Consider the following 7,730-nt stretch of genomic DNA (forward strand, 5'->3'; position numbering starts at 1 on the left):
CTGGGTTAGACCTGGTATATTTCACCAGGACAAACCACTGAAAGAACGTAATACATGGATTACGTATATTCACGAATATGGTTATGCGAGCTAGGCATAACCAGGCTAGGCTTGGTAACCAGAACCGAGGTAAACCCTACTGAGGCCTTATTGTATACAGACGTGTGAGTGCAACACGTAGGTCTACGCCACGTAGACATAAATAGGCATGTGAGCGTAACATGCAGGCCTATAGCAAATAGACAAATATTGTAGTGGCACCAATGATTATGTGTTACATATTGAGATTAAGAATTCTGCGTCAAGGAATAATCAAGTTGGACTCGGTCACTAGAACCGAGATGAACTATTCTAAGGCCTTATTATAATTAGACGTGTGAGAGCAACACGTAGGTCTACGCCACATAGATATAAATAGACGTGTGAGCGTAACACATAGGCCTACGCCACGTAGACATAAATAGGCATGTGAGTGTGACATGCAGGTCTGTGACATACAGACGTATATGAATGGCATTACTGTTTAGATAGCATGATGAGCATATTATATTTGTTGTGATTTATACTGTCTTGCTGGGCTTGGCTCACGGGTGCTCTACTGTGCAGGAAAGGTTAAGTCAGTGGCTGATCGACCATGAGTTTGAGGAGCAAGATGAAGAATGTACATGTTCAAGCCATATCAGACCAAGCGGGTTAAGGGTCTAACAGTGTTGAATTTTGTATTCTGTTTTGCCGCTTAGGTCGGCTAGTAAGAAAGAACTTGTAATAAGTTTGTAAATATTTTTGGGATCCCAACTATTTTGAAAAGTTTAAATATATTACAAGTTTATTTTCAGTCTGTTTAATATAAAAGTTTAAATTCTGCGCTATTTTAATTATTAATCCCGATTAGGGGATTAGGGTTTCATAAGCATTTTGGGTAGCGTGCCTAATTATTTAGGGCGTTACACTTAGTGGAATTAGGTCGAAAGAATTGAAACAAAGGTTAACTATCGAAACAATTTTAACATTGTTAGTTAGTGAGGAGATAATGTAGTATGACGTGACACTTCTAAACAAGGATTAGATCGTATTCCTACACAGTTTAGGAGAGTGGTTGCTTAACTACTTAGACCAATTGAAGGGGTATGAGCAATGTCATTTCAGTTATGATATGGAATTGGCAATAATTGTTTTTCACTGAAAGATGGGCATATTATCTGTATGGTGAAAATGTGAAGTCTATACAGAACACAAAAGCTGCAAATATTATTTCTTTCGAGAGAATTTAGATAAGAGGCAATAGTGACAGTTAGAGTTGATTGAAATTTTAACGGTGTGATTACCTACTACTTTAGGAAGTAAATTAGTAGTGAAAACTTTAAACTGAAGAGATCTAAGACAAGTTTGTAAAACAAAAAGATCTTACGTACTAAAGTGATAACTCTAAGATTTAGAGTTATTTTTATATCTTTAAGCTTGAATTTTAAGTTGAATTGTGGAGCAATTAATGTCTATGTTATGTAATTGTGTTTAGTTTGTTGTGTCTTTGTAATAAATGGAAGTGTGTGTATTAGTAAGTGTTAAATAGACATATGTTGTTGTTTTTATGTGTATTAAGTAGAAAAAAATGCAAGAATAGGTAGTTGGAAATATTTGGGACAAGGAGGAAAAGGAGCAGAAAAATGCTTATTGTTGACTGGCATTGCTATAGCAATCATCGCGTAGCAATTTGTTAGCCTAGTAAGTTTATTTTGGCAGAAAGTCCAGCTGACATTAATGAAGAGAAAAATGAGCTGAGGTGGCGAAATGTGGCTAATGACTCAACAAATAGGTGGAAAATGAAGGACAACTTGGATTTCCAATTAGGGTAAACTTTAGTACCCTAATTGGGGAGCAGAAAGAGAAGAAGGATAGAATAAAAAGGTGGCTGCGCTTTGAAAAAAGAGGCTGGTATGAAATTGCAGAAAGAAAAGAACATCTAAGTACAGAAAAGAGAAAAGGGAGAGAGTACAAAGAAGAAGACTAAGAAGAAGGAGAAGAAGGAAACCTACAAAGAGAGGATCTGAGCTTCAAACTCATTTGTCTTGCTCTCCTCTTCATTTTGTATCATTTTCTACTCTCTAGTTTTCTCTTTAACTCCATGAACAATTCATTTTCTGGTTTGATGTTTTTAATTTCAGCTATGTACTAAAATATTTGAGATTTGGGTGGTTATGAACCCTTGTATGGACTAGTATTTTGATTTTGCAATGATTAAGTAATCTTGTCTTAGTTCAATTAGTTGTGATGAAATGTTGATTGAATGTTAATTTTTGGCCAATTTTAACATTTAGCAAGCTAGATCTTACTTGGAAAAGTAAAAACTAGTTGAACCCCTCTAATTGATGCATGATTTTTACCTTTTTTTTTAGGTAAATTAGTAGTTAAATAGGCATATTTGGCTGCCATGCATAACTAAAGATTTGATGCATTATTGGGCTATTTGTGATCTAAACTGATGTAGGAATGCATTGTCAGATTATGAATAGTTTATTGCAAGTTTTGGAAAAAGCTTGCTATTTTTTTTGAAATCTGTTAACTCTGCAAGGATTGCTGAGTAATTGCTGGGTCATTGCTGTATCAACTGGGACATACAAGTGGAAATTAATCACCCTAGTCAAATTTCCAAATCTGAAATTATCACCTTCTTAATAACTTTTAGCCTCTTATTTTTAGTTTATTTAGTTTAAAAAATTGTTTTTCAAGTTTAGAATTAAGGTTATAAATTTTTCTCTTGAATTAATTTGTTACTTTGTTTTATTTTTATTTAAAATTCTTGGAATTGCTCTTAGTTGATTTTGCATTATTTAGTAAAAAGTCCTTGTGGAGACGAACTTTGATTTACTTATCATTGTATTACTTGTTTGTGATTGTGTACACTTGTGCAATTATAAATCAATATAATTTCCACAACAAGTTTTTTGCGCCGTTGCCGGGGACTTTAAGTTCTAAATTTCATTTTATCAACTAATTGACATTCTAATAATTTTTGTGCTTTTAATCTTGCTGGTTTGTTCTTTGAAATCTCAGGTATCTATAGTGTATGAACCAATAAGAGGACTTTGAACTTGCTCCTATTGACCCTGAGATTGAACGCACATTTCGAAGAAGAAGAAGAGTTCAAAAGGCTAAGGGCCGAGACATCATGGCTGAGAATCTTGATGATGATGGGATTGCTGAACAAATAGTTAATCCCATCATATTGGCAGATGATCGAGCAAGGGCTATACGAGAGTATGCAGCCCCCATGTTTAATTAGCTCAATCCAAGCATTGTGAGGCCTAAAATACAAGCACCGCAGTTTGAGCTCAAGCCAGTGATGTTTCAAATGCTCCAAACTGTGGGGCAATTCAGTGGGATGCCAACTGAAGATCCTCCCCTCCATCTCCGTTCATTCTTGGAGGTGAGTGATTCTTTCAAGATCCAAGGTGTGACAGTCAGTAGTCCCATGATCCGGAACGGGAAACACCGAGTAAGCTCTGCAATCCCACACCGCCTGGGGAAGGTCAAGTGAGATGATTCTGAGACTGTGTAGGTATGGGACTACACAGTTGAAAAGGGCTTAAATTGATTGATTGGTACTACCTATGTCAACAAGGTGCATCTTGTTTTTCAGTAGCCCATCACGAAAGAACTCCACAGTTAAGCGTGCTTGGCATGGAGAAATTTCAGGATGGGTGACCTCCTGGGAAGTTTTCCCACGATGCGTGTGAGTGAGGACAAAGCACGCTGAAAAAACTCGTGTTGGTCTGTAGGGTCAGTCATCAATCATGAAAGCAGCCAGAGTGGCGAACTCGTGTATAAAAGCCATTAGTCCGTGGGTGTAAGGGCCCAATGGAGGCTTGAAGCGGGGACGTTACACAAGGAGTGAGTGAAGAGGTGCTAAGGTTGAAGTTATTCCCATTATCACTACGAGATCGAGCTAGATCATGGCTCAACACTTTGCCTCCTAATTATGTTACCAATGGGAATGACCTTGTTGAGAAGTTTCTGTGGAAATACTTTCCTCCTACTAGAAATGAAAAATTAAAAAGTGAGATCATGTCTTTTCAGCAACTTGAAGATGAGTCTATAAGTGATGCGTGGGAAAGGTTTAAGGAACTTTTGCGAAAGTGTCCACATCATGGCATTCCACATTGTATACAGATGGAGACTTTTTATAATGGCTTGAATGCATCTTCTCGAATGGTGTTAGATGCATCAGCCAATGGTGCTATTTTGTCAAAGTCTTACAATGAAGCATTTGAGATTTTGGAGACCATTGCAAGTATTTACTACCAATGGTCCAACAGAAGAGCTCCAACAAGTAGAAAAGTGGCGGGGGTCCTGGAGGTAGATGCAATAACAGCTTTGACAGCTCAAATGGCTTCCATGACGAATGTTTTGAAGAATTTGAGCATTGGGAACTCTAAAAATATTCAACCAGCTGCTGCCATTGAAAGTGATGATGTCTCATGTGTGTTTTGTGGAGAAGGGCATGTGTTTGAGAAGAGTCCCTCTGATCCGGAGTCCGTTTGTTACATGGGAAATCAGAATTTTAATAGAAACAACGGGGCATTCTCAAATTCTTACAATCAAGCATGGAAGAATCATCCTAATTTTTCTTCGGGGGTCAAGGAGCAAGCTCAAGCACCGCACCAGCCCGAGGAAGACAAGCATTTCCACTGGGTTTTTCACAACAACCGTGAGATTCACAACATAAAGGTTATTGAAAATGTAACCAGAGCAAGAATTGAGATCGTGATTGGAGAACTTGTTAATATTACATTGTAGTTCAATTTGTTGGGAAGAAATAAAATGGCCAAGCAGAGTCACTCCAAACTTTAGAAGCACGAGAAGAGGTTTGACACAGGCTTGACAAAGGACTTTTGATTTTGTTCGAAGGAAATTTTATGATATAAACTAGATTGGTGTATCAGTCCAATAAGGATACTGAATGGAAAGTTCTAAATGAGTTTTCATATAATAACAATTATTAGAGTATTGTTAATGTGATATTGATGCAGCTTAAAGATTCAAGTTTGTGTATTGCTTATATAATGGATGAAAGAGTTATGCTGATCCTAAGTGTAGAGATATTAAATTTCAAGTTGGGAATCCTAACTTTCTTCAGGTGGTTCCAATGAAAGGAAAAAAATTCAGAAATTGGTTAGAAAGGGGAGTTAAGTCCCAGGTAAATCTGTCCGTTTGAGTTTTTTTTTTTTTTTGGGAAAGGGTAGGTTGGGTAGCTTATCAGCTAGCCATACTCCCTATTTTATCTGAAGTTTATAACATAGGCTTAAAGGTTTTAAGAATACGAAGTGGAAGCAATCCTTATGCAGAGTTAGGAGAATATTAAATTTCAAACAGACTTGTTATTTGAGGAACAATCGGTACAAATTTTTGAACAGAAAAGAGAAACTGTTGCAGAACCGAGGCTATATCACTAGTTATAGTGCTGTGAAAGAATAATAAGATTGAAAGGCGATTTGGGAGTTAAAGTCGCAGTTGCGAGAGCTTTATATCAAGTTGATTGAATAATTTTGAGGACGAAATTTCTATAAGGAGGGGATAGTTGTAATATCCCGAAAAATATATTGATATTTTTATTGGACATATTTTATTAAATATGTTATTATATGGGTATTAGAGTAGGATTATAATCCTACTTAAACTAATTACGAGTTGATTAGGGAAATATGAATCAATGAATAATAAAGCGTAATTTATTAATTACGGAGATTGTATTGGAATATGCGGGTATCGTAGATATTATAATTTGAATAAAATATTTTACGGCCTCGCAATCGTTGAACTCGACAGAATGGTCAGAAATGTCACGATGGTTGAAATTGTGTTATATTGGAATTATACCGGACTAGGTTAAAATGTTGAGAAGTAGGTTTGATTGGGAAAGTTAGAAAATGACCAAAATACCCTTAGAATGTGTTTAGTTTAACTTTAGGGGGAGGGAAAAATAGTCATTTTACCATGTATAATTTTTGTTTGTCTTATGTGATTTTTCTTAACCTTTTGTTAGTTGAGTTAAAGATAAACCTTAAGTTTATTCAATGTTTTTTTATTTAAGGGTAGGAAACTTAAATTAAAACCAAAAGAATGAAAGAAAAGGATACATATATTTGCTCTCTCTTTCTCTCTCTCGAAAATCCTAAGAAACTTGCTAAAATCTAAGTTTTTCTTCTTCAATCAACAAAGTCTAGGTTGGATTAAGCTAATTCTAAGTGCTGCCCAAGATTGAAAGGTGAGTTTCATGTTCTTCACCTTGAATTTCTACGGTTTGAATTAAGCTTTGCTTAGGGTTAAAACTAATTTCTGAGCTGTGATGTTTTGGTGAGTTTAGAATGTGTTTGTAGACTAGATTTGGAGTATGCTTAGGTTTCAATCAATTGGAGTTAGTGGCTGCTTGCTTTTGTTTGGTTAAGGTGAAGTTTATGAAGTCTAAGTTCACTTTATTATACAATTTTGATTTAATGAATGAATTGTTGTTAATCGATGCTTGGGATATGCTATAATTATGATAATTTATTGATCTGGAGCAGTTCGATAGGTTTGGATTGATTTTGGTTCGAGTTGGGGGGTGAAACATCATGGCTGAGAATCTTGATGATGATGGGATGGCTGAACAAATAGTTAATCCCTTCATATTGGCAGATGATCGAGCAAGGGTTATACGAGAGTATGCAGCCGCCATGTTTAATTAGCTCAATCCAGGCATTGTTAGGCCAGAAATACAAGCACCGCAGTTTGAGCTCAAGCCAATGATGTTTCAAATGCTCCAAACTGTGGGGCAATTCAGCGGGATGCCAACTGAAGATCCTCACCTCCATCTTCGTTCATTCTTGGAGGTGAGTGATTCTTTCAAGATCCAAGGAGTGAGTGAAGAGGTGCAAAGGTTGAAGCTATTCCCATTCTCACTACGAGACCGAGCTAGATCATGGCTCAACACTTTGCCTCCTGATTATGTTACCAATTGGAATGACGTTGCTGAGAAGTTTTTGAGGAAATACTTTCCTCCTACTAGAAATGAAAAATTCAGAAGGGAGATCATGTCTTTCCAGCAACTTGAAGATGAGTCTACAATTGATGCGTGGGAAACGTTTAAGGAACTTTTGCGAAAGTGTCCACATAATGGCATTCCACATTGTATACAGATGGAGACTTTTTATAATGGCTTGAATGCATCTTCTCGAATGGTGTTAGATGCATCGGCAAATGGTGCTATTTTGTCAAAGTCTTACAACGAAGAATTTGAGATTTTGGAGACCATTGCAAGTATCAACTACCAATGGTCCAACACAAGAGCTCCAACAAGTAGAAAATTGGCGTGGGTCCTTGAGGTAGATGCAATAACAGGTTTGACAGCTCAAATGGCTTCCATGACAAATGTTTTGAAGAATTTGAGCATTGGGAACTCTATAAATAATCAACCAGCTGCTGCCATTTAAAGTGATGATGTCTCATTTGTGTTTTGTGAAGAAGGGCACGTGTTTGAGAAGTGTCCCTCTGATCCGGAGTCCGTTTGTTACATGGGAAATAAGAATTTTAATAGAAATAATGGGGCATTCTCAAATTCTTACAATCAAGCATGGAAGAATCATCCTAATTTGTCTTGGGGAGGTCAAGGAGCAAGCTCAAGCAACGCACCAGCCCGAGGAAGACAAGCATTTCCACCGGGTTTTTCACAACAACCGTGACATCCACAACATAAA

At 36.8% G+C, this 7,730-nt stretch overlaps 2 non-coding genes across 2 annotated transcripts; both read right to left on the reverse strand.

The window, feature by feature from the left end:
* Positions 1 to 4,044: 4,044 nt before the first annotated feature.
* LOC115698390 (small nucleolar RNA R71) lies at positions 4,045 to 4,151 on the reverse strand. The gene has a single exon (XR_004008139.1). It is a non-coding gene; the product is annotated as a small nucleolar RNA R71 (small nucleolar RNA).
* Positions 4,152 to 7,049: 2,898 nt separating this feature from the next.
* Positions 7,050 to 7,156, reverse strand: LOC115698425 (small nucleolar RNA R71). Its single transcript, XR_004008172.1, has one exon. It is a non-coding gene; the product is annotated as a small nucleolar RNA R71 (small nucleolar RNA).
* Between the last annotated feature and the right edge of the window lie 574 nt (positions 7,157 to 7,730).

Source organism: Cannabis sativa, chromosome 7, assembly GCF_029168945.1.
Source record: "Cannabis sativa cultivar Pink pepper isolate KNU-18-1 chromosome 7, ASM2916894v1, whole genome shotgun sequence".
Taxonomy (NCBI): domain Eukaryota; kingdom Viridiplantae; phylum Streptophyta; class Magnoliopsida; order Rosales; family Cannabaceae; genus Cannabis; species Cannabis sativa.